The following is a 25,116-nucleotide window of genomic DNA, read 5'->3' on the forward strand; positions in this document are numbered from 1 at the left end:
CTGTTTCTCATCAAATGAAGCAGCCTCAGGGCCCTGAGTTGGTACACTGATAGCTCCAGGGGTACTCTATATATACAAGTATACATGAGCCCCCATATGTCATATATTATGGGCCCCAGGGCCCCAAATGTTAAAATAAGGGGCAACAGATTGACAAGGCTAGTGCTAAAACTACAAGGGCCCCAGGGCCCATATGTGGTACACTTATGGGCCCTACCCCGTAGATTTATCCTTTGCACATCATGGCCCCAGAGGTCAAAGGTCACGGGCTTCAGGGGCCCAAATGTAAAAATACAAAGCATGCTGTTTCTCATCAAATGAAACGGCCTCATGGCCCTGAGTTGGTACACTGATAGCTCCAGGGGTACTCTATATATACAAGTATACATGAGTCCCATATGTCATATATTATGAGCCCCAAGGCCCCAAATGTTAAAATTAGGGGCAACAGATTAACAAGGCTAGCTATAAAACTACAAAGGCACTAAGGCTCATATGTGGCACATGTATGGGCCCTAAGTTGTAATGTGCCTTCTGCCCATTTTGGCCCCAGATGTTTAAGGATAGGGCCCAGAGGCCCAAATGTTAAAACCAAGGGCCGGTCGTTTCTCAGCAAATAAAGTAGCTACAGGGTTTAGGTTTGGTACAATAATAGATCTTCTACATTATATTTTTATATGTATATATGAACCCCATGTGTCACATAATATGGGCCCAAGGGCCCCAAACGCTAAAACATAGGGCCAGCCGTTACTCAGTAAATAAAGCAGCTACAGTGCCCAGCTTGAGTCTACTGATAGCACTTGAGAATTATACTTCAACCTGTGTACATGAGCCTCATAAGTCAAATATTATGGGCCCAGGGCCCCAAATGTTAAAAAGGGCCGTCCGTTTATCATCAAATAAAGCAGCTTCAGGGCTCGGAGTTTGTACACAGATTGCACCTGAGAATTATATTGTTAATAACACCCACCCCACCCCATTCACAGACAATAGCGTAATAATAAATATAGATGACAGAAACGTTAAGTCTGTTCCAGTTAAATTACAGACTCATTGTCTGTTCTATTTAATTTACATACTCCCTCTGAAATGGCCACAAAATAGGCTGTTCCATTTAATTTACATACTCCCTCTGAAATGGCTGTTCCATTTAATTTACATGCTCCCTCTGAAATGGCTGTTCCATTTAATTTACATACTCCCTCTGGAATAGCTTTCCCCTAATCAAATTGCATATTGTGAATTTCAATCTATCAAATTGCATAGCTTCACTGTGAATTAGAGAGACTGACAACATCAACCTAAGTCCTCAGCAAATAAGGACTGTAAGTTTGTGTAAACCGATAACATGCGGGTATAGCCGTATTTGTGTACAAATGTAAAGCCTTCTAGTTCACTCTGTATTCATGTAAACTTTGAGTTCAATTAAAAATTGATTGTAATGTTATGGGCTACTATTGACTTGTATTATTGTGTTGCTTACTGATATAACGAATTAAATCAGAAGTCTTGTTTCTTTTAGATACAAATGGTGAGGTGATTGTGGGCTTTGACGATTATTGGAAAAAAGTTGGTAAATTCTTCCATCCACGCTGTGAACGGCTCATCTACTCCTATCGTCAAAGTTTTATGTGATCATCTAAATTGGAAAAGATTTGAACTTTTGTACTTGATTACTTGTAAACAATTACTTTTCAGAGATCCTCTTTACCAAGCGTGCGTTCAAGGGAATTTGGAAAAGGTCATAGAACTCTTCGAAGATGGTACTATAGAAATAGACATTGATGCAAGATATGAAGAGAGTGTAAGTCTGACACTATGTTTTAACAGCATCCACACCTTTAAATTGATGCAACTGATCTTCAAGCGGATTTATTTTTCTGAAGGAGTCTAAATTACCCTGAGAATCTGGAAAATATCTTGAAATATTTGGCAAATATAATTTATTTTGAAAAAAAATGCCAACAAATTTCAGTCATAATCAATCTCCTTCAGCAAAATAAACGGTTGTTTTTATTTCACGCAGCTAAAAAATCCCCTAAACGTAAAATTCGGGTCAGTCAGGCCCATATAAAAGGTTTTTTAACACATCTTTAGCTTTGACTTCTTCCGTGACAGATTTGTGATATAAACTACAATTTAAATGGTTTCTTTCCTTCTCACAGCGATCAACTTTACTTCATGTAGCAGCATGGGGACGTCACCATGAATTGATTGCTTTCCTCATAGAACATGGATTTAAAAGTATCATCGACAAAACCGACCGAGTAAGATTATGAAAAATAACATGCTCTTGCAAAAAGAATCGTTTTGTCTCAGATTTAAACAATAATTCTTGAATATTTTTTATTGCTACCATTCTAATTGATAATTCAAACGGTGTTAGTTCATTTGAAAACAACAACAACAACATCAACAACAAAACACACACAAAAAACACACACCCCATTTCGTCAAACAAACCCAAATACACACTATACCTTACACCCCAATACGCTTATTACATAGCTGGGTACCGATTGCATGTGCTCTGGAATCCTGTCATTCCTGATTCCTTTTTGTGTCAACATTTATATTTGCTGTAACACTCAGATGCTACATTAATTTCGACCAAACTTTTTTTTCACGTGACAATCACGGGATCGAAGGTAACACAGTCGTTATAGGATCAAACGCGTGATTTTCATTTCAAAATGCCTCTTCTCCCGCAGATTACGCAGGGCAGTGACGGCACTTGCACACAATGTATTTACATTAGTCAGTGTCTTTGGGGTGTACACAGTTTTTGGGTCAAAGATTAAGTACTATTTCCAGTCTGATGGCTCTTCTCCCACAAGTAATATAGCACGATGATGCCATTTGCATCATATAGGTCAAAGCTCGCATAACATGGCTGTGTAACAAGGTTGTGTTAATGGTTTGTGATGATCACACCATGTCTAGTTTTGTTTTATTTCGGGTCTGAGATATGGTATAGGACACACTGAATACCGTACCCCGGGGCACTCAACATTAAAAGTGATGGGTATGTACCCACCGGCTTCGGGAAGTAGGGCATATCCCCTTTAAATGTTGGTATTGGGTATAAACAGATATAAAAAGGTGCCATTTGGTATAACATTTCGAATAAAAGGGTGTCATTAATTTTGGTATATAATTAAAAAAGGGGTCAACGGGTCAATCTCGAATTAAATTTCTTGTTTTGTTTTCAAATTGACCAAATTTGTTGAAACACGTTTCTGCATTATTTTATAGTATTTTATTTGATAAACTTCTAAAAAACAGAGGTGGGTCATTGGGTAGCCGAACCGAAAAAGAGGAAAAAGGGGGAGGGTTAACGGATACTATTCGCCTACATTGAGTGGCACACCTGGCTGTAAGTCTTATTATAGGGAACCTGCTTAAGTGACCTGCGATGAAACTTCATGCAGAGTGTTTGTGAAAAGCATAATTCCAATCGATTTTATGTCTTTGCGATGCAAATTGTTATTCAAAAAGGGTACCATTTATCAGAATGGGCTAAAAGTGCCAAATCCTAAATGGTAGCTAGTTAGATTAAAGAAAATCAATATGATCCAAACAAGGTGTCCACTACCTCAAATTCGTTATCACCTACAATACCGTAGAATTCCGTCGATAAGCATGTGCTTCTAATAAGCTTTTTTTTTTGACAAAATATTTGAAACGTAGGCACCTACCAAAACATTACATAGATTGGCTTACAATAATACATGTTTGTGCAGCCGCCTATATCAGAAATATAGTTGCTCAAACTCCAAAAACTCCAAATAACAATTATGGAGAGTTTCTGCCTTTAATCTCTTTCGTCAAAAAGAGCATCATTTGCTTGGAGGCATTATGCTTGTAAACGGAATTCTACGGTATACCATGCGAAATTAGGCTCCATAGTGATTAGAACTATTTTTGCATTAATCAGATATTTGTTATGAAAATTTGACTACTGTAAAAAGGGTTATTGACCTTTTGCGTATTTCACCACCTAACTCATTGGCAATCTTGTATTCCTTGTGATTAGAAGAAGAATATTGTAGCAATTGATCGGACCATGTTGGATTTATATTGGCTGACATATTGGATTTGTCACTCTTAATCTGTTTGGAAAAAACGGTACCCTAATTTCTTCAACACACACCACCCCGAAGACCCCAGCATCAAGCAAACAATTTTCTTTTAACAGATATGTGAGCAACTGGGGCAGAAAACAATCCGCAATTAGGGTCGGTATTCATTTGCACAGTACAAGCTTGTTTTGCCAATTTTTAAAATTTTGGTAGGTCGAGGAGGACGACGCAGTCATATCATTGCCTTATATGGATTATGGGTTCAATACCACCAATAACCTATTATACAATTTTCAATGGAAAAATAAATGGTTTATTACCAGGCGAAAGTAGACGATTTAGATGACAAATTACTACAAACAAACAAACAACTAGTTCCTCGTCGTATTTCCATGCATCGCCCAGGCCTAGTGGTATACGAGCATATAGCCTATAATTACAAAATAGAGAGGGATCTTTTTTTTTTCTTTCATACTTTGCATTAATGGTCAGAATGAATACACAGCTCTGCATACGGCTGCCATCAAAGGAGACAAGAATGTTTGTAAAATATTATTGGACGCTGGAGCCGATGTGTCCATAGTAAACCAAGTAAGTAACTTTCTTATTTATTATACTTTAAAAAGAAATTACCAGATGCAGAACACCCTAAATTTCATCAAAATACACAGATGTTTGCATTTTTGGAACAAACATATAGTTAGGTGAAAAAGTTCAATTTGGTGACCACTCTCTGGCTAGTAAGGTTTGACGAGTGATTCGACTTCTATGGACCATTTAGAAAAAAAATAGCCACCATGTCCCTCGCGAAAATCCCGGCATTTTCCGCTAGAGGCCAAAATCCAAAATGGCCGCCGCCACCATTTTGAAAATTTAAGTTTTGAACCAGAGCACCTATAATCATGCACAAAGACACTTTTTCGGATATGTCGAGTACAAGGATTCCGATTCTGACATTAGTTTGACATTACGGCATAATTTTCACCCAGAAATCCAAGATGGTGGCCGGCACCATCTTGAAAAATTTAGTTTTGAACAAGAGGACCTAAAATCGTGTACAAAGACACTTTTTTGGATAAGTCGACTACAAGGATTTCAAATTTGACATTACTTTGACATTACGAACTCAATTTCAGAACTGAACAATATTTGGGTAAATTTGTATTTTTAATAGATGCACTATCTAATCCTGCACATTATGACACCACATTGAATCCAATGTGACCTCAAGAAGTAAAGTTACAAGCAATTGAATAGACGAAGGTCCAGATTTAAAAGTGACAAACTGGCCTATACAAGGCGCAAAAAGATTCCAACAAGCGCAACAAAGAGACAACACAGTTTCTTCAATGAAGCGTTATTTAAAGCAGTTTTTATTTCAGTTTTTACTTCTCTGTACTTTTCATAACTTTCATTTTATTTGGTCCTTCCATCTGGTTGGTGGACGACCTGGTGGTCTTTTCTTGCTGAAGTCATTAATGTAAGCTTGGTGGGGAAGCCGATGTAGAGGCATCCTGAAGATGTGCCCAGCCCATTTCAAACGTCTCAGGTAGATAACATCATTGATGAAGCTAGTGATGTTGAGACTCTGTCTGATGGAATTGTTGCGGATTTTGTCAAGTAGGGAAACTCCAAGCATTGCCCTAAGGCATTGCATTTCAAAGACATCCAGTCTGTGTCGATCGGATTCACGTAGCGCCCAGGATTCTGACCCATAGGTGGCAATAGGGAGGATGAGGGACTGGTAGATCGTTACTTTCAGCGATCTGGTGATGTCATGGTTAGACCAGATGTATTTTTCAATCTACCAAATGCCCAGGCTGCCAACTTTGTGCGACGTTTAATATCCTCTTCTACTGAGGGCACCCTGCTACCCAGAAGGACAAAGTTATTTACTTTGTCAATGGGCATTTGGTTCAGCATGATATCTCTTGGATCGTCAGACATGATCTTGCATTTTGCTGGGTTAATTTTCATTCCCCAGCTGCTGCATGCTTTTTCCAGTTCATTAGTGGAGATTTGCAGGTTCTCAAAGTCCATATCCATGAGTGTGGTGTCATCTGCATATCGGACGTTGTTAATGCACATGTCACCCATCTGCACACCTGAGCCTAGATTTTGGATGTTCTTCATGACAAACTCCAGATATAGATTGAAGAGGCATGGTGAGAGAAGACATCCCTGTCTTACACCAACTAGGACTTCAAACCAATCAGTGATCTTTCCATTTACCACAACTGAGCGTTTGGTTTGCTCATACATTTTTGCAATGAGGTTCACCAGTTTGGTATCTACTCCTACTGAATGCAGACATTTCCAAAGGGCCTCCCTCCATATGGTGTCAAATGCTGCTTTGAAGTCTACAAAGTTCCAGTGTATTGGAATTCGTCTTTCGTTAGCCTTTTCATAGATTTGGCGTACTGTAAATACCGCTTCTGAGGTGCCTCTGGAACTCCTGAACCCACACTGTTCCTCTCTCAGATGGTTATCTACAGTCTGTTGTATTCGGTTAAGAACCATCCTACAGAATACTTTTCCCGGGATTGACAGGAAGGTAATAGCTCTGTAGTTGTCCAGTTTGTCGCCCTTTTTGTATACAGGGGTTATTAGACCTTTACTGCAGTCTTCAGGGATTTTTCCGTCAACCCAGGCGGTGTTGATGATCTTCAACAACATTTGTTTCAACATGGGTCCTCCTGCTTTCAACACTTCTTCTGAAATTTTATCCCTACCACACGCTTTGTTGTTTTTAAGCTTCTTGATGGCCTCTTTGAAAAGGGCACACTTGCTGTAGCAGGGTTGACAGGCTCTGGGATGGAGTTAAGTATATTACAGTCTCTGTGGAATTCTGTATTCAGATGTTTACTGAAGTATTCCTCCCAGCACTTCATTACTTCCTCTGGGGCTGTTTTGAATGAACCATGTTTGTCTTTGGCTGCAGTTTGAACTTTGGTTTTATCACCTGCTAGCTTTCCTTTTCCACTGCTTCACTTGATATTTGACCCCTTTGTTCAGCTTCCGATAGCAGTTCTTGTTTGGAGCTGAGGGGTTGTTTAACATCAAGACTCTGGCTTTTCTTCTCAAGTGGCACATTTTCCTGACCTCTTCAGGCAATACCTTCACTTGGCGAGCCCTCCTAATACCAACTGATTCTTCAGTAATTTTGTTTGTTGTGTCTCTGAACTTAGCCCACAGGTCTTCTACATCAGTATCCTCCAGTTGAAGCAGGGGTTCAAAAGTACCACCAATCTTGGCTCTGAACTCTTCTGCAATCAGGGGGTTGGTAAGTCTACTGACGTCATAGCTTTTTGGAGTTGTTTTCAGGCGTTTGGTTCGGACTGGTGCTGACACCACTTTAGCGATCACTAGATTGTGATCTGAGCCCACATCAGCTGAGCAGTATGATCGGCAATTCTGGATGGTACTTAGGTTCTCCTGTTATGATGAAGTCAATCATATTTTTGTATTTCCCACAAGGTGAAGTCCATGTTACTTTTCTACAGGCTTTATGCTGGAAGTGGGTGTTACAGACTGTCAACTTGTGGAGCATGCAGAATTCCAACAGTTTCTCCCCTCTGCTGTTGATCTTACCAATACCAAACTTGCCCATTGTTGGGGTCCAAGCTTTACCATGTTTACTGTCAGAGCCTATTTTGGCATTGAAATCCCCCATCAGGATAAGTTTCTCCTTCTTATTGACTTTCTGAAGGTGATGTTGTAGCCCATCATAAAATTCATCACTCGCTGCATAACTGTGCGTAGTGGTGGGGGCGTAATCATTAATGATGTTGAGTATTCCTTCCTTCATTTTGAACTTTGCTGTTAGGATTCTGGAAGAGACAGATTCATAGCTGACAAGGCATTCAAGAAGTGGCTGTGATATTAGAAGCCCAACACCTTCTCTTCCAATGCCATCTTTCCTACCTGCTAAAAGGATGGTGTATTCATCTTTGTTGATGAGTGTCTCGGATTCTGTCAGGTGTGTTTCGCAGAGTCTAAGGATGTCAAGACCAAATCTTCTACCCTCATCAAGGAGGATTTCCCAATGACCTTCCGTCCTAAGCGTCCTGACATTCCAAGTTCCTGTATTAATACCACTGGAGCTCCTTTTCTTTGTAGGTTCCTCTACAGCAGTCTTTGTTAGAGTTGGCTGTTTTGTCACTATTGGCTTATTTGTCACAGTGCGGCTCCTTTTATTTGAGGCCTGCTCAGCTGTGGCTTTTGTCACATTTTGGCATTTTGTCGACTTCCGGCTACTTACGCTGATCCTGGTTGTCTTCCTTGTTTCTTCCTCTGGCTGTACCTGTGGAGATGGCAACCAATCACCAATCCTTCCCGTAAGCAATATTGTTCAGTTTGGAAATTATGATTTTTTTTAAGTGTAAGGATACTTTATTGGCGCAGTATATGATAAAATTGTCCTAGGTTATGTATTATTGTAGATCGTAATAAGAGCATATAGCCCAAATGTAGACAGTATAATTGAGAAATTATCTCAGAGATATTGAAAAACAAACAAGCAAGGCGTACTGCCATTACTTGCTTTTGATATTATATACCAGGTACCAACTCGGTCAATTTTCTCAAAAGAGTGCTAAATTGACCCAATCTTGAAAACGCTTATGGAGAACGTTGCTTTGTAGGCTATGTATATGTGTATCCGAATGTATGCGTGATGCTTTGCCGCTCTTACTGTCCTATAAGTCTGGTTTGACGTTGTTTTGTGTCCATAGTTTTGTTTTGGATGGATTTTGCTTCTCAAGACCACGAATTTCAAAAATATTTTTACTGGATCTCTATCAGCTTTGAGCATTTTGAGATATGGAGAGTCAAAGTTCATAGAGAGGTCAAAATTCAAACTAATGTTTACCAAATCATTCCTCTTGTCATAGCGATCCAGAAAAAATATACTTTTACATATCTGTGACATTTCTCCCACATTTTCACTCACATTTGTGAGTTATGAGCAGAAAGGTCAAAGGTCACCATTTGAGGTCAAAGGTCACCTATAAAGTTCAAAACCTTAAAAATAATCCGATTTTTATGATAATAGTCTCAAATTGGTCGTCTTCTATAAATAATTTTCAATAGTTTGTCATAGCCAGGATGTATCGTTACCATGGTAACATGGTGACAAATGACAATGTCCACTGAATCATATATTGATATACTGGCGTTGTTTGCTATTTCACCATGGTTACCCATGTATTAAACATACACAATACAAACTATTGTTTTTCTGCATACATTTTCAATGATGAACAATTATTTGGTATGTCACAGATAGGTAAAAGTATACCTTTTCTGACCCATTATGATAGGTGGAATAATTTGGTACAGTCATTTTTTTTAAAAGTTGGTGGTCTTGAAAAATCCATCAAAAACAAAACAATGGACACAGAAACAAGCTGCTGTTGAAAATTTACATTTGACAATGCATACTGTCCATTCCCTAATCATACTGCAAATTGTTATGAATACATATTATATTAATTTATGTTTTTCATTTGGCATTTTGATTAACATCAGCAAGGGAATACAGCATTTCACGAAGCATGCAAACAACGTGGTTCAGAGATATTCAACTTGCTGCTGGAATCCTGTAAAGAAGGCCTAGAAATTGCAAACAAGGTTTGTTTGACTCTTTGTTTTTTAATAGTTTTAACACCCCGGGTTTAATTATGTATTTATTAATGAATAAGAAGTAATTCCAGCAGTCTGAGCAAATTTTATAATTTGAGTTAAGATATTCCCGATTTAAGTGTCAAACATTCAAAAACACGTTTTATTCACTCAGTGAATAAATTAAAAGAAGTGATACAGCTTATAAATGTCATTTAATAATGAATAGGCCCTTCTTCATGTGCGATGGCCTCCAAGCACTAGGAGTAAGACACATTTTTCAGTGAAAAATCCACGAGCAGTTGAAAAATCAGTGTTGGATTTATTACATATTTTTTTACGGATTTTTCACGCGATCACGGACTAATATGTCATAGGTCACAGAAAAATGTTGTGATTGACGTTTTTGGACCAAACATCCATCTTAGTAAATTGATACATTTGTCAAGAATTTCCCATGTAAAAAACTGAGCAAAAAAACTAGCATTTTTACCCATAAATTGAATTGAGTTAATTGTATTGAATTAAGTGATCATTTTGTTCATATATTTGAAATACCCATGTGTCCTACGTTCTGTACACCAAATAATTATGAAGTTTCTACTCCATTCAGTTTTAAAGAAAGAGCTAGTTAAAATGTGTAGTTTTTAGGTAAACGGCATAGAACGCACGGGTTAAAGATTTGACAACATGGCAGAAAAGATTCTCCAAACTCTTCTGAACATTTTGATATATGATTTGTCCATTTGAAACATCTGTCCTACGAAACCATTAAATAGAGCACTTTTGACTGCATGGCCACCATACTGTTTAGCTATTTCACAATACCCTCAAAATAACTGATGCGCAGTCATTAGCCTCTAATTAATTTACATTGGTAATAAGGTTTTTTTTTATCATTTGATGCAATGCAATGATCATATTGTGGTATCTGAAAACTGTACTAATATGTAGTAATAATTTAGTGCTTGCTTTATCCACAAGTCAGTTGACAAGTCACAAGTTTTATTTAGCGAGTTTCGGCACGCATCACGCACACGCCTCCAATGGTAAATTCGTACGGGGTGTACCGCTCAGTCCGACACGCCGCTAGTCCGACACGCCTCTAGTCCGACACGCCAAATTCCCCATACTTAGGGGTGCGTCAGTCTGAAAATAAAAAGCACTGCAACACTCCGACACGGCGCTAGTCCGAATCTGAAAACACTTCTTCAGTCCGTCACCGCCCTATAGTCCGAAATTGAAAACCATAGGGCTAGTCTGAAACTAAAAACCACAGCGCTAGTCCGAATCTGAAAAACACTGCGCTAGTCCGAATCTAAAAAACAGTGCGCTAGTCCTAATATCGGACTAGCGCTGTATTTCCCAAATTCAAATTCGGACTAGCGCAGTGTTTTTCATTATCGGACTAGCGCAATAGTTTTTAGTTTCGGACTAGCGCAGTGTTTTTTTGGATTTGGACTAGCGCATTGTTGGACTGAAGGAGTGTTTTCCATATTCGGACTAGCGCAGTGGTTTTCAGTTTCGGACTAGCGCAGTGGTTTCATTTTCGGACTAGCGGCGTGTCGGACTGGCAGAGTATATTTTAGATTCGGACTAGCGGCGTGTCGGACTTGTGCAGTGCATATATATTCAGACTACTGGCGTGTCGGACTAACGCCATGTACCTATTTGTACCTGTTCTTGATTAGAGTCCGTAAGTGAGCGCGTAAAATATTATTACCTTTTTGCTAATCTTTCACATTTCTATTCTTCATAGGTTGGCGATACACCGTTATTGATAGCAACCAGACATGACAGTTATGAAGTGCTTTGTCTTCTTCTCGAGGAAGATGTCGACCTTTTCGTCAGAGATGGGGTATTTATATCAATCATGTTATGCGGCCCATACGCGATCAATTTGATTGATCAAAATGATGCAGGATTGGATACAAAATAATATTTCTCTTTAATATTATGGAAGAGATCTAATCTAGTTTGATTTTATTGACAGTTCTTTGATATTGATCAATCAAATTGATTGTGTATGTCGCATTATAGTAATATAACATAAGTATCATGTAAGGGTTTACTTAAGCTAAACTTATGAACATCGAACATTAATCTTCTTAAAATATTGTAATATAGGGTCCACAACTTATAAGTTCCCCCTAATGTTTTTTGGAAGAAATCGAAAATCATTTAACGAAATGCAAAATTGTAAGAAATTATGAGTAACCTCTATTTGTTTTACAAATCCGGACCAATTTGTAGTGTCACACATCATTACGTTCAGTCACAATGGTTCGTTATGTAAAAAAAAGAAGGAAAAAAGAAGAGGCAGCTTTATAAGTTGCACCTGAGCCCATGGGAGTCAAATTTCAAACAACAATACAGTATAGTACACCACATTTCGCCATACTGCACTTTAGAAACGCTTGCTGTTAGAATAAGAAAATTGTTTAATTGTAATTATTGCACAGGTCACGGCAACCCTGTGACCTTTCCGGAAAAAGCCGAGTGGCAGGTTTTTCAAATAAATATTTTCTGTGTAAAAACTGTACCATCAGATAGGTAATGGAATATATGAATATTAACTGTACATCTATCATAACAATTTTTGATAACAACTTGCGTCACAATTGATCTAGTATAGAAGGTAGCGAATTTATTTCAATCTTATATACGCCATTTTTTTTGGAATTAAGTGAAAATTAATTCTGTAAAAACTGTATTTTTTTAATGTAATTTTCACATTAGACCCAACAAAAGATTACCGTTTTGTTGTTATGATAATCTAATCTTTTGATTTCGTAAATAAAATTGGGGGTCTAATGTGGATTTAGGATGCAAACTGGAACAATCCAATGCCTTGTCAAAAGCATTTGCTTCAAAATGGAGTTCGGATGCACTTCGTAATACAACTTGGGAATGTGTCCTCCTACACTGTAAACAAGTGCATTACGTCGGTGTATGCTGTTTATGAAAGTCCGGATCCGTTGCTGTTTTTTTTACTATTAACAGAGAGCTTGCGAAATGGAGTTACTTTAACTTTAACTTTAACGTCTAGATGATTATAGAGGATTATGTATTCAAAACCACTCTGCCATTAAAGCCGCTTGAAGTTAAAGTTAACGCCAGAATCTACAGTGTGCCGTAAATTATGATGAAAATACGTCATAATTAAAACAATGGTTTGCATATTTCCTCATAGACTACATAATTACCACTTATGTATTGTCTAGTTAATAGACCAATTATTGGAAATCTAATTTGGTTTGGGTAAAAAACATGCCACATGATGCTAAAAATTACTGATTGAATTAGATCAAAATAAATTTTGTTCCAAACGTCACACTTGATATACATTTGTGTGTGCTCATGACGTACATCAAATCAGCTTGCGGAACCAAGTAGTAAAATGGACTGATTTTACGGGACCCAGCAGTGTAGTGAACTTCTGCGAATTGCAGCTACTGTGAACATTTTTTACAACGTTGCGTGTCTTTGGGGCTGTGCAATAATTATGAGCCCTGGGGGAGGGTAAAATTGGGGGGGGCAAGAAATTTTTGGCGAGCCAAAAGGGGGGGGCAAGCAATTTTTGGCCAGCCGAGAGGGGGGGGGCAAGCGATTTTCTGGCACACATTCATGGGGCACCTTTTAAATAAAACGCTCTAAAAAGGCTTAGGAAAACAGTACGGAAACGCTTTAATATGCAAATTTTCCTGCTCGCTGCGCTCGCAACATATATCTAGACCATTTAAGGTTTGAAAATTGGGAACCCAAAAATTTGGCATGTGTAAAGGGGGGGGGGGGGGAAGCGATTTTTGGCGGGCCGTTCGAAAATGTTCGGGGGAAATAATTATTGCACAGCCCTTATAATTACACCTTTATATAACCAAATATGTTTGTACTGTTCAGGTATTTTATTTAATTATTATTTTATTCATTTAGGCCTACATTATGTACCCCAATTCGGCAGAAAGCTGGTCTAACATGTGCCACGCTATTATACGCATATTATAGGCCTATGGGTATTGTATATCAACCAAATTATTCATTATTAAAAGAGGAGGCCTATTTGTTACAAAAAATAAGAATGTCAGAAAAGGAGCATCCAGAAATATGTTGGTTGAAATTCAAAATTCTGGGAGTTTTTAAAGAAGAAAATGAAGATCATTCGGGGAGATATATTTAATTCGATCAGAATGCAAAGAGGAGTCCTTGCCCTCCTAAAAGAAAACTCCTGGCAACGCCACTGGGGAGTGGGAAAGTGAGGGTAGATGAATAGATGGAGGGAGGGGATGATATGGAGAGGTGGTGATGGTGGTGGGGGGGGGGGCGGGGGCTAGGGAGAGCAAACAGATAAAATGAGCTTGTGTCCTGATGGAAATATAAAATTGACAAAGCTGACGTTTACTGGAATAATAATTGAGCTTTTATTATAATAATCCGGGACAATAATATAAGCATATCACAAGAATATTTAATTGAAACATGTTTAGAAGTATAATATTAGCGTATAGCTCATAACATAGGCCTAATTCCCATTGCATTGGTCATCGCCAAGACAGTTAGGACGCTGGACAACCGATTGTTATTGTTCTGCAAGGCTCACTCAGTCATTTAATAAGGCAATACAAACGATCGAATTTGGTATTAAAATGAACAAAATTTTGAGTTACACCTTTTCAGTGTAAAAATTTTTTCTCGGCCAAATGAAAAGCAATAATTTTCATTTTTTCAGTAAATGTCAGGAAAAACTGTAATGCTTGATACTGTATTTTTTTTTTTCAAATCTTAGTGTTAAACTTAGTCGTGAAATTCAGTCATTTAGTGTAAGATTTTCGATTTTGATAGGCTTCAACTCTGCCCGAGCCTTTTTTTGATACCTTTTAGCTTTTCAAAGTAATATAGTTCGCTAAAGAAGGATTTTTCCCAACTTTCTAACGCACATCACCGTGAGCGATATATCATAGTTTTGTCAGAATTTCCGTTTTGATTCCATAATTTTTGACTACCAGCTGAAAAATTTCAAATCCACGCGTGAAATACTAGCATTGTGGATCGATATCTCTGGGTGCCCGGCCTGGATACAGTTTTGCCAGAACTTCAATATAGCAAAGAAATTACCTAGTGTTTCGGTATAGTGCCTTTTGTTTGTGTTTGTTTGAAATTGCTTAAACCCACCGAAAGTCATAAAGAAGCAGCCAAAACAATACAAGGTTAAACACGGAAGTTTATAACAACCTATTATAATGACCTAAAGGAAAAATCATTTATGGTAACAATGAGCCTTGCATTGTAAGTCATGGTTAAAATGTGTTGAGTACCCACCCCACCCCCATAGGCCTACATAATATTACATACCGGTACCTTATAATATTTATATAGCACGGCTATAGCTATACATTTAGAAAGTAGGTCCTATAGCGCTAAATTATGACAAATAGGCCTACACAAACCCGAACGCAAGTCTGAAGGGTGTAATGAAAATGCCAACCCGCGATGGGGGGGGGTCATTCAAAATTCACCTGCAGATAGGAGGGACAGAAAATTAAAATCCCCTCTAATAACACGCGAATTTTTCTAGGTTTGGACAGTGGATTTTCCCATGGACCTCATCCTAGGTAAATAAACAAACAAACAGACAAAATGGTTTTCATAATCATGGAATCCATAGCCCCTATAAATTGAAATTGCAGGCTATCACGGGAGCAAATTTCCAAAATCCACCTCATTTACCAGAATTGGGGATTTGGGCTACCAAATCGCTGGTCAGGCAATCCTGGTTTTCAATGGAAAAGGGACCTGGGTTGACAACAATTGAAATATCGATTATTTCTGCTGATTGCTCTCGAGGTAAAGTACTAAGTTTGACATTTTCGGAGCATGAAGGGGAAAAGGGTAAAATAAAACGGAAATTCTGACAAAACTATAATATATAGACCCACACGATGTGCTTTACAGAGGTGGGAAATATCTTTCTTTAGCAAACTATATTAGTTTGAGACGCTAAAAATGAATTCTGTAAAAAGCTCACGGGCGAACTAAAGGCCTATAAAAATCAAAAATATCACACTAAAAGACACAATTTGATGCTTAATTTTAACACCAGGATTTAAAAAAAATGTTCATCCAAGCACTATGTTTTTATTTGACATTACTGAAGAAAAACAAAAAAATTTTGCTTTATATTTGACCGAGAAAATAAATTTCATAGCAAAAAGGTGTATCTCGGAATTGTGTTGATTTTAACATGTATCGATCGACTTTTAGCGTGACTAAGTAGAACAAAAGATCGGTTGTCCTGCGTTTAGACTGAAGAGATGTAATCCATGTTTATTCAAACTAAGCGCATATTGTAATAAGTGTTACCAACAAACCACTTCAGCAAACAAAAGGGAGCAATTTGATGCAGTCGCTTTTACATACCCTTCTTTTGATCACCCATTGATACACTTCCCCTAGTTTAAACAACAAGACGCTGTTGGTACAGAAACCAATCTGACGTTCGCGTTGAAGTGAAGTTGAGCAAGAAATCGAATCGATATTTTTGAAGTTGCCGTTAAAGTTCCAGTAACTTCATTCCGCAAGCTCTCTAACATCTCCCAACGAACAGACGTGACACGTACGTCGACGAGGTGCTCTCGGCTGATTTTTAACTTCTCCTGTCACCTGCTTTGTTTTTTGTTTTTAATTTTCGAATCGCATTAGGCGCAACTCCCATACGACAAGCAATTACTTTCGCTGGTACATTATCATCCAGCAAACCTATTGCTCCACCGCGAAGTAAATTGGGCAAACGTGGCATTATAAAAATGTTACTTCATGTGATGTGATGAACTACTGTCGATGTATGGTCTATTCGCACTGCAGTACATATCCCGCCCAATTCAGCCATTTATCAGTAAAAAAAGAAAAGATTTAAACACCTGCTTTGCTTTTGAAGAATACCAAAGATTAAGTTGTCTTTAACAAACACATGGATATTTCTAGTGTACTCCATTGTTTGGGAGTTGACTCCTATGGACTCAGATGCAACTTTTAACACTGTTAAAAACGGTATCTTGTTTTACATAATAACCCATTGCGACTGAACGCTATGACGCGTGACGCTATAATTTGGTCCATATGTGTAAAACAAATAAGGCTATCCATACCTTTTTACACGTTTGCATTTTATTAACTATTTATCGATTTATTTTAAAAAGTATTTAGGGGGTTTGTACAAGAAATATGTGAGTAAATGGAATAGTGTGGAACAAGACCTGTTTCTTAAAGAAAGTGTGTGAAAAGCAGAAGCAGCCCCTTTCCATACTATTCCACTTACTCTTTTGAAATAATCGCATGTGTAAGGAACTTGTACGCATTCTCACAGATTTCTTTTGCTGGGTTCCAATTATTCGCCTGTGAATGTGGTCCCGGAAGCTGTTCCGTGTCAGTACATGTTACTGTTGTGTCAGTTGGACAACTGCTTGGTTACTGACATGTGTTTAGAGTAGAGTATTGCAGTAATCCTGTGTGTAATTAATTCATTTTTATGGACAGGGTTTTAAGATATGACCTTGTGAAAAATTATAAGTTTCTTTTCGAGGTCAGTTTATATCACTGAGCAATCTAGCGATCGGTTTCTAGCCAATTAGATAGGACTCCTTTTCTTATTGGTGAAATACCAATCGCCCGTCGCTCACCAACAGAGTATTAGGACGTGATTCGTTGCAGGGAAAAATATTTAGAGGCTGTCTACAGGCTGTCTGTTCGTGGTGGGTCTGATGAGTCTTGCGATCTGCTTGGAATTTGTCCCCGGAACAGTGTCATAGATTTCTTTTGTCTAAGTGTCTCAATCCCTTTTCGGACTGTATTTATATTGGATAGTAATTTAAATCGGGTAACCTAAGAACCCGGCCGTAGAACGATCTGTTGGTCAGCATAGATATTGAATAAAATTGAATCCCATCACATCAATTCAAAGCTACACCCTTTTTTTTAAAATACAGATTACCCGCGACTTAATGTATATACTTAAAATAACAAAGCTTTGACCAATATTAATGCACCTGAAAGCACAGTGCAGCGGGAGTGCAACACGATATGTACTTCATGCATTTTTCTGACGGCTTTTCTACTTGGCTATGTGGTTCTAAGGTTTATAAATCAATAAGTACCAATTTTATATATTGATGTCCAATAGGTCTACTAGTTAAGATTATGTTAGTCATCACTCGGGTTGTATTTTCTATGAAAGAAGGGGTACGGTATTTGACGAAGTTTTTGAAGAGAGGGAGTTTTTCAGAAATAATATCGTGTAATAATCTTTTCAGACTGGAGACAGTGTATTGCATGTGGCATCACAACGTAGTTGTCCCAAGTTATGTCAGGCACTAATAGCAAAAGATTACGACAAAGAATTGCTTTCGGCGCCCAATAAGGTAAATCAGAAAGAAACAAAACAATAATTGCAGTCTTGATATATTTTATTAGTCTTATAGAAGACAAAATGTAAATATACACGATTTTTTACATGGTAGACATCTCATGATCTTTATCTTACATGGGAATAATCACTCATAATACCTATTTCTAAGGTACATTACTAGTCTGTCGGTTGCGAAGGCCTTACTCCGGGGGTAATAGTCCCCCGTTGTTAAGCACATTTTAAGGTGGCACGCAGGGTAATCTCAATGTGTCACAAAACGAACATACCTTTTTATTTAAGGGATCCAAAATGAGCGTTTATTGCGTTTCGACAGTATTTTTGTGGGACATGAGAGCACCTCAGACCTATCGAATTGCATTCTGAATACGAAGCATGTCTTTCTGATATCAAATAATTTTCATTTTTTTAAATAACAATATAATACAAATTTTATGACAAATTATAAAAATTTGATATTTTTCAAATTTTTGATATATAACAGTCCTCGAAGTAAATTATATAAATCTAATGATATATTCTTAAAGTGTATGTAGCAGGAGGAAATTTTGACCTTTCATATTGAAGATATGGATTTTTTTCCCCCAAAAGACCTAATTTTTTTGGGTGTTTTGGGAAAAAAAATCCATATCTTCAATACGAAAGGTCAAAATTTTCAATTGATCGTCGGCTTTTCATCCCACCTACATACACTTTAAGTATAAATCATCAGATTTATAAAGTTTACTTCAAGTACTGTTAAATATCAAAAATATCAATTTTAATGATTTGCCATAAAATGTGTATTAAATTGCGAATTTCAAAAATCAAAATTATTTGATATCAGAATGACATTCTTCGTATTCAGAATGCAATTCGATATGTCTGATGTGCTCTAATGTCCCAAAACAAATACTGTCCAAACGTTCATACCCCAGTCCTTAATTATAAACCTCTAAATTTCAGAGTTAGGTTCAAATATGTTCTCAAAACATTCACAGATAATTGCAGGATGACAGATGTTTGTCAGTGAGAGAGAAACACGTTTTACCATGGCAATGGAATATCAAAACCAAGTAATATTCAAACCCACAAAGGAAGGTGGTGCTACGCTTGTTATTCCTGGGTCTGGTTACGTTCACAAAAAATGTAAAAAATATTGGACATGTGTGACATTGTTGTCTTTCTGATATTATGTGAGTTATTTCAAAGATTTCTTTGAATTTTTTGTCCAAAATACACATATCTTCTGAAAGTGATAACCACAAATCAGTAATTGAATATATGAATAAAAAAACCCACCCAAGTCCATACTTTGCCCAAATTGAGTTAAGCATCGAAAATTGTTGCTATACATAGGCCTGTCATATGTATGAAAGAACAACTCAATTGAGCATGTGAAAAATAGCATGTATGAAAGAACCACCAAAGTCCATGATGTCTTGTAACACATTGATTGAAATCCAGTATGTATAAAAGTCCACTTGTAACACATTCATTACTGGAGAGTGGGTTTAATCAAGGAAAGTGTGTGGCTTATATTACATGGCAGAATGCTTATCAACATTATACATACATGTGTGCTTTATTTATAATATCTTACTAGTGGTAATCTCATTCCAACATTATTGTCTTTGTATATGATTCAAAAAACCACCCAAGTCCATCATTAAAAACGAACCCCACGAAGTCCATGAAATGCTAATCGTCATGCCTAATAGAGTTTAACCTACTAATTTTCACGTAAAACTTAGGCACCAGAAACAAATTGGTTCGATATTTCGATCGACCGTCGATGCTGCTTCGATGCTTGTTATTAATGAATTATCAACTAATTAATCTGAATGAACACTAAATTTATATTGGTCAATATCACTACAGGCACAAATTACTATTTAAGGTTAGCCGAGAGTTTTTCATGCGCTTGATATCAGAGGGGCGTAAGTTCATAACAGAAACAGCCATGCAGAAAATGAACAAGCGTGTACACTGGGACGCAGGCCTATACTTACAATAGAATATCGATCCACGGTCAAGACATGAAACTTGGCTTAGCTCGTGCCCGGAGCTCGTGAGTCGGTGGGGGGGTCATGAGGGGCGGCATGCCGGGTCGGATGCGGGGGGGGGGGGCACAAGCCGTTTTCGGCAATTTTCATAAGGATTTTATAAATTTTAAAATTGATTGGGGGCACTTCGTCAAGCTACGCCCTGGAAAATGTGTTGATTTTGAATTTATAGCCTTGATATCTTTGATGAAATAAATAAATGATGCTATTCCCCTGATTACAATGTAATAGGGTACAACAATAACATCAACAACAATATCAAAAAGCAATTATTTGCAAATCGAATTTGGGAAGAACAACGAGACAGACTTAGCAGGCGAATCAATCAAATAAAACTAAAAAGAAAGGAGCAAGAAAGAATAAAGAAATAGTGAAAAAGAGAAAGAAAGAGAGAGAAAGAGAGAGAGAAAGAAAAAGAACGAAAATGAAAGGAAGAAAGAAAGAAAGAAAGAAAGAAATGAAAAAAAAGATAAGGAGAAAGAAAAGAGGAAAGAAAGGAAGTAAAAATGAGAAAAGAGAAAACAAAAAGGAAATTCAGCCTCACGGGGACTCGAACCCACAAAAAAGGTTCACAACAGATTCCCAGTCTAACGCTCTATCCACTTGGCCATACATCAGCTTACGCAATTACTAGTTCTCGAAGCAGATATATTACTTTAATATGACGCAATTACTTGATTACAATCGCGTCCGCACAATGGCTCTTAGAATAAACAAGCATGTCGGCGCTGAAATTTTGAACAAACTGATGGAGGAAAAACCTCGTTTTTTGCAATACTAGCTTCAATTTGGAGTGAAAATCAAATGGGATAGCAATTGGCAGAATGTTGAGAAATAATGTAGGTATTCAGATGTCTAAATTAACGTCCCGTAATCAAGATATCGATAATTTCACAAAACAGTTTTTTCTCAGGCAAGATTCTCGAAAATGTTCCCCAAAAACGGGCTTTTAAAATTTAATCGGTACTGTATTTGGTTCTTCCCCATGGCAACATTATTTCTTTAATCGATTTGTAGTACAATGCAAAAAGAAGAAAACAATCACTCGGCGTGGTTTTATACGAGGCGCACATTTGAAAAAAACGTCATGGAACGCGTTTTTGATCTTGTGAACATGGTGCGTAAAACGGCTTTAAACGAAGGATTTTCAAATTTATTCCAAAAATTTGTATAAACACACAAGAAAAATGTTAAGCTACATCCAATGCACCAACATTTCACTTGCTGCGATATTTGATTACTGAGAAAACTCTGTTTTAGAGAACAACTTTATACGTCTTTTATACGTTTTTATACGTTTCTTTGTATAACCTTAATCACAATTAAAAATAGTAAATGAATTGATTTCATGAATAATAAGGATCGACCAAACATCGATGGTCGATCGAAAGATCGAACTAATTTGTTCCTATCGCCTTACCATATTGACCAGATAAATCTAACTGAAGGAATTAAAACGATACACAGGTTTTTTTTCTCAAAATCACTTCCCATGGACTTGGGTAGGTTTTGAATTCATGTATTCAATTGTATCTCCCGTTTTATTTCATTCATTCATTCATTCATTCATTCATTCATTCATTCATTCATTCATTCATTCATTCATTCATTCATTCAATTTATTCACACATGATTTCACATTTATATATATATATATATAATAACAATATTTCCAAAATCATATACGTAATTATTTACGTTGCTTGAAAGCATCATAATTGTACAACGCTGATATACTGTCCATGCCGATATAGCTTCTTTCACCTGTGATAGGTCATTTTACCATCTTAATATTGTACCTATATTATAACAAATCTAATCAGGGGCGGATTTACCTTTTGGGGGCCCTGAGCCAGGCAAACATTAGCAGGTCCCCAAAGTCACCGTGATAAGCGTGATAACAAAAATCAATTTCGGACTATTTTAACCCAAAACACACTATCGACTGGAACAAGGTCAAAGTATATACTGGATCAGGACTCCAACTGGTACGACAGAGAGGAGTGAGGGAGGCTATAATATCAACATCCACAGACACCCCAGCAACCTAAACAAGGACAAGGGACGATACGACATGGTACCCGTCTACCGCAACATCCTGTCACATGACGTTGTAGACAGCAACTCGTCAAGTGACACTCATCAAGATCAGTTTGAAAAAGGCTTAGCGACTGCAAAACATGTTTGTTGTGAGAACAATCATAAATTCATCAATATGATTTTGACCGTGTTTACATCTCCTAACGGCCATTTTAAGGTTAAAGACCACTAATAGGCCTGGGCGATACATTGAAATACGATGAGGAACTATTTGTGTTCATGGCATTCGAAAAGACTGCATTAAAATCGCTGAAATTGATCAAGTTATATAGCCAAAAAAGTACTTTTTAGAGTTTGATGCTTCAAAATGGTACATTTTCTCTCATTATATGACATTTTTGATGTAATAGTACCAAAATTCATACGCACAGCTTCGGTTTTTAGTAAATAGTCGCCTTATCATATTGTAACTTTCAGCTTCGAGGGCGCACTGTCATTTTAAGGTGTTTACGGTTCAGTGCGTTAAAACAAGAAAAGTCTCAGGTCAACCTATGTTGAATTTTTGATCATTTGGCATCTAAATCATATAGTTTCACCTGATATTGGTGGCATTGAACTGTGAGAGTTCTGAATATGAGAAAATTCCACCCGAAATTAGGCATTTTCCCATTGAAACCCGTGTTATACATAATTAGTGGTATTTAACCTTAAGGTGTTTGTCATTTAAAATTGAACAACTTGAACAAGAGGAAATGTCCTTCGCAACCGGCAGGCCGCATTAAGTATTACACACTGCACGATTCATTTCTATGCTAGGTTAAATAGTTCTTTCTCAACATCCGCATAATAAGTAGCCCGTTCTTAATTTCTATGAGTGTAACCTTTGGTATCATCTAGCTTGTAAGAGTTTTCTTTTCTATACCTTTTTAAGTAAAAATGAAAAAAAAAATCAGTGCATCGGACAAATTGGATGCTTGTGGGCTTATAGTCTTTAAAAGATAAAATGCAGTTTCTTTGCGGTAATCGTTCTGATATTTGATGTTGTATCGGTTGTAGTCATTTCTTATAATCATAACACTTGCATTTGAGCTAATATCATGTTTTAAGATAGTTTACCGTATCTGGTTCTTTGGTCCTGGGGCTACCTACACAAACCTTTATGCAAGATATCAATATAAACTGCTCAAATAAAGAAAGTCCGCAGTCATGTAACCCGTCCTACATCAAAACCTGATCTTGTTATGACAATTTGATTGATTTTATGACGTAACTAAAATTATAGAGCTGCTCTCTGCTGCATAACTTATTTAAATGACATCGTATTTATATAAAATCACAATATTTCACAACTTGCTTTCTTTTACAGGATGGAAATACACCACTGCACAAGGCTACTGAACGAAACAACCCTGATATATGCGCTTTGCTGTTGGATAATGACTGCGAAGTCGACGCACAAAATAAGGTCCAAATAAGATCCCAATTTATATTAAGCAATGCAACCTAGGATTAAATTATAACAGTACCTTTTTGGGTCACTATTAAGTCCGATATACTCTCAACGGTTCTGTAGCGAACAGCAGGATATACAAATGCCGAATATGGCTCTGCAAAGTTTAAATAACACTGTTTCAGTGTAAAGAACCTTTTTCTTGTGGGTCCCACATAGAGGACAAAATGGTTCTTTAATGCTCTTTAGAACCTTTATTTCTGAGAGCGTATCACCCCTATGGAAGACATAACCTTAATCTCGCACACTCCAAGATTAATGTTTTGTCAGTCATATGGGGTGTACGGATTCTAACTAGGATAGTTAAATTTTTGTTTTACTCTGCGATTTGCTTTTTTCTCCGTGACAATTTTCCGTTCTCCGTAACACTTTAATATAAATTATTATTTATTGCGCTTTCCTCATTCAAATGCCAGAAATGTGGAATATAAACTCAGGGGTTATTACTGTCGGATTGTCGGTCTGTACAAGCTGATTTTAAATAATAAAACTGGTGTTTGTGGCTCTTTTGTTCGAAAGCTAGAAGGAATTTGCTATAAATGTAATGAAAATATCACTAAAAAGAGCAGATTCTGAACGTCTAGAGTATTACAGTGTACACAAATACAACAATTCCCTTTTTTTTTTAATTAGACGTGATTATATTTTCATTTACAGCAGATTCCTGCTAGATTTTATACAAAAGTGCCATAAGCATGAGTTGAATGTTTTTAATTATTTCAATGATTTGATGATCAACATAAAACATATATTTAACGCAAATTAAATGTATTATTTCATTTTTTCTAGCATGGAAACACTGCCCTTCACTTAGCAGCGACTACAATAGATGATGAAAACCCAGACAACGGACCTGAAATATGCAAGAAGCTTCTAGATAAAAACGCTAACTGGAAACTAACGAACGACGTAAGGAACACTCAATCTATAGCTGCAAAATATATGATGAAGCAAACCGTTGCAAAGTAAAAATATCGTTCAGGTTCAATAATTTCATATTCAATGCCTGAGCTTGCAAAGGCGCATACTATAATAGCACGATGCCAAATTTTGAATCGTTAAGGAATTTTACAGTGATAATATGTGACCGTCCACCACGAATGAGCCGTAAATGTCCCCAATTGTATTCTGAGTTACAGTGTAAAATGGGCATGAAGGTCATATTCATAGGTATTTCAATTTGGTGCTACGTGTATCTCATTAAATGAGGTACACGTAGCACCAGATTGAGGTACCTATGAATACGACCTTCATGCCCATTTTACACTGTAACTCAGAATACAATTGAGGACATTTACGGCTCATTCGTGGTGGACGGTCACATATGTTTATGCCATTGCACAAACATAGGCAATATTTGCTTTATAACGATACGAAACGAATTATTTTCCAGCCGTT

The 25,116-nt window shown here is 37.2% G+C and overlaps 1 long non-coding RNA gene across 1 annotated transcript; it reads left to right on the plus strand.

The window, feature by feature from the left end:
* The first annotated feature begins 9,611 nt into the window (after window positions 1-9,611).
* On the plus strand, window positions 9,612-24,635 carry LOC140160287 (uncharacterized). Its single transcript, XR_011859930.1, has 5 exons — window positions 9,612-9,716; window positions 11,467-11,565; window positions 18,011-18,118; window positions 23,575-23,673; window positions 24,508-24,635. It is a non-coding gene; the product is annotated as an uncharacterized lncRNA (long non-coding RNA).
* The last annotated feature ends 481 nt before the right edge of the window (window positions 24,636-25,116 follow it).

This window comes from Amphiura filiformis, chromosome 9 (genome assembly GCF_039555335.1).
Source record: "Amphiura filiformis chromosome 9, Afil_fr2py, whole genome shotgun sequence".
Classification (NCBI taxonomy): Eukaryota; Metazoa; Echinodermata; class Ophiuroidea; order Amphilepidida; family Amphiuridae; genus Amphiura; species Amphiura filiformis.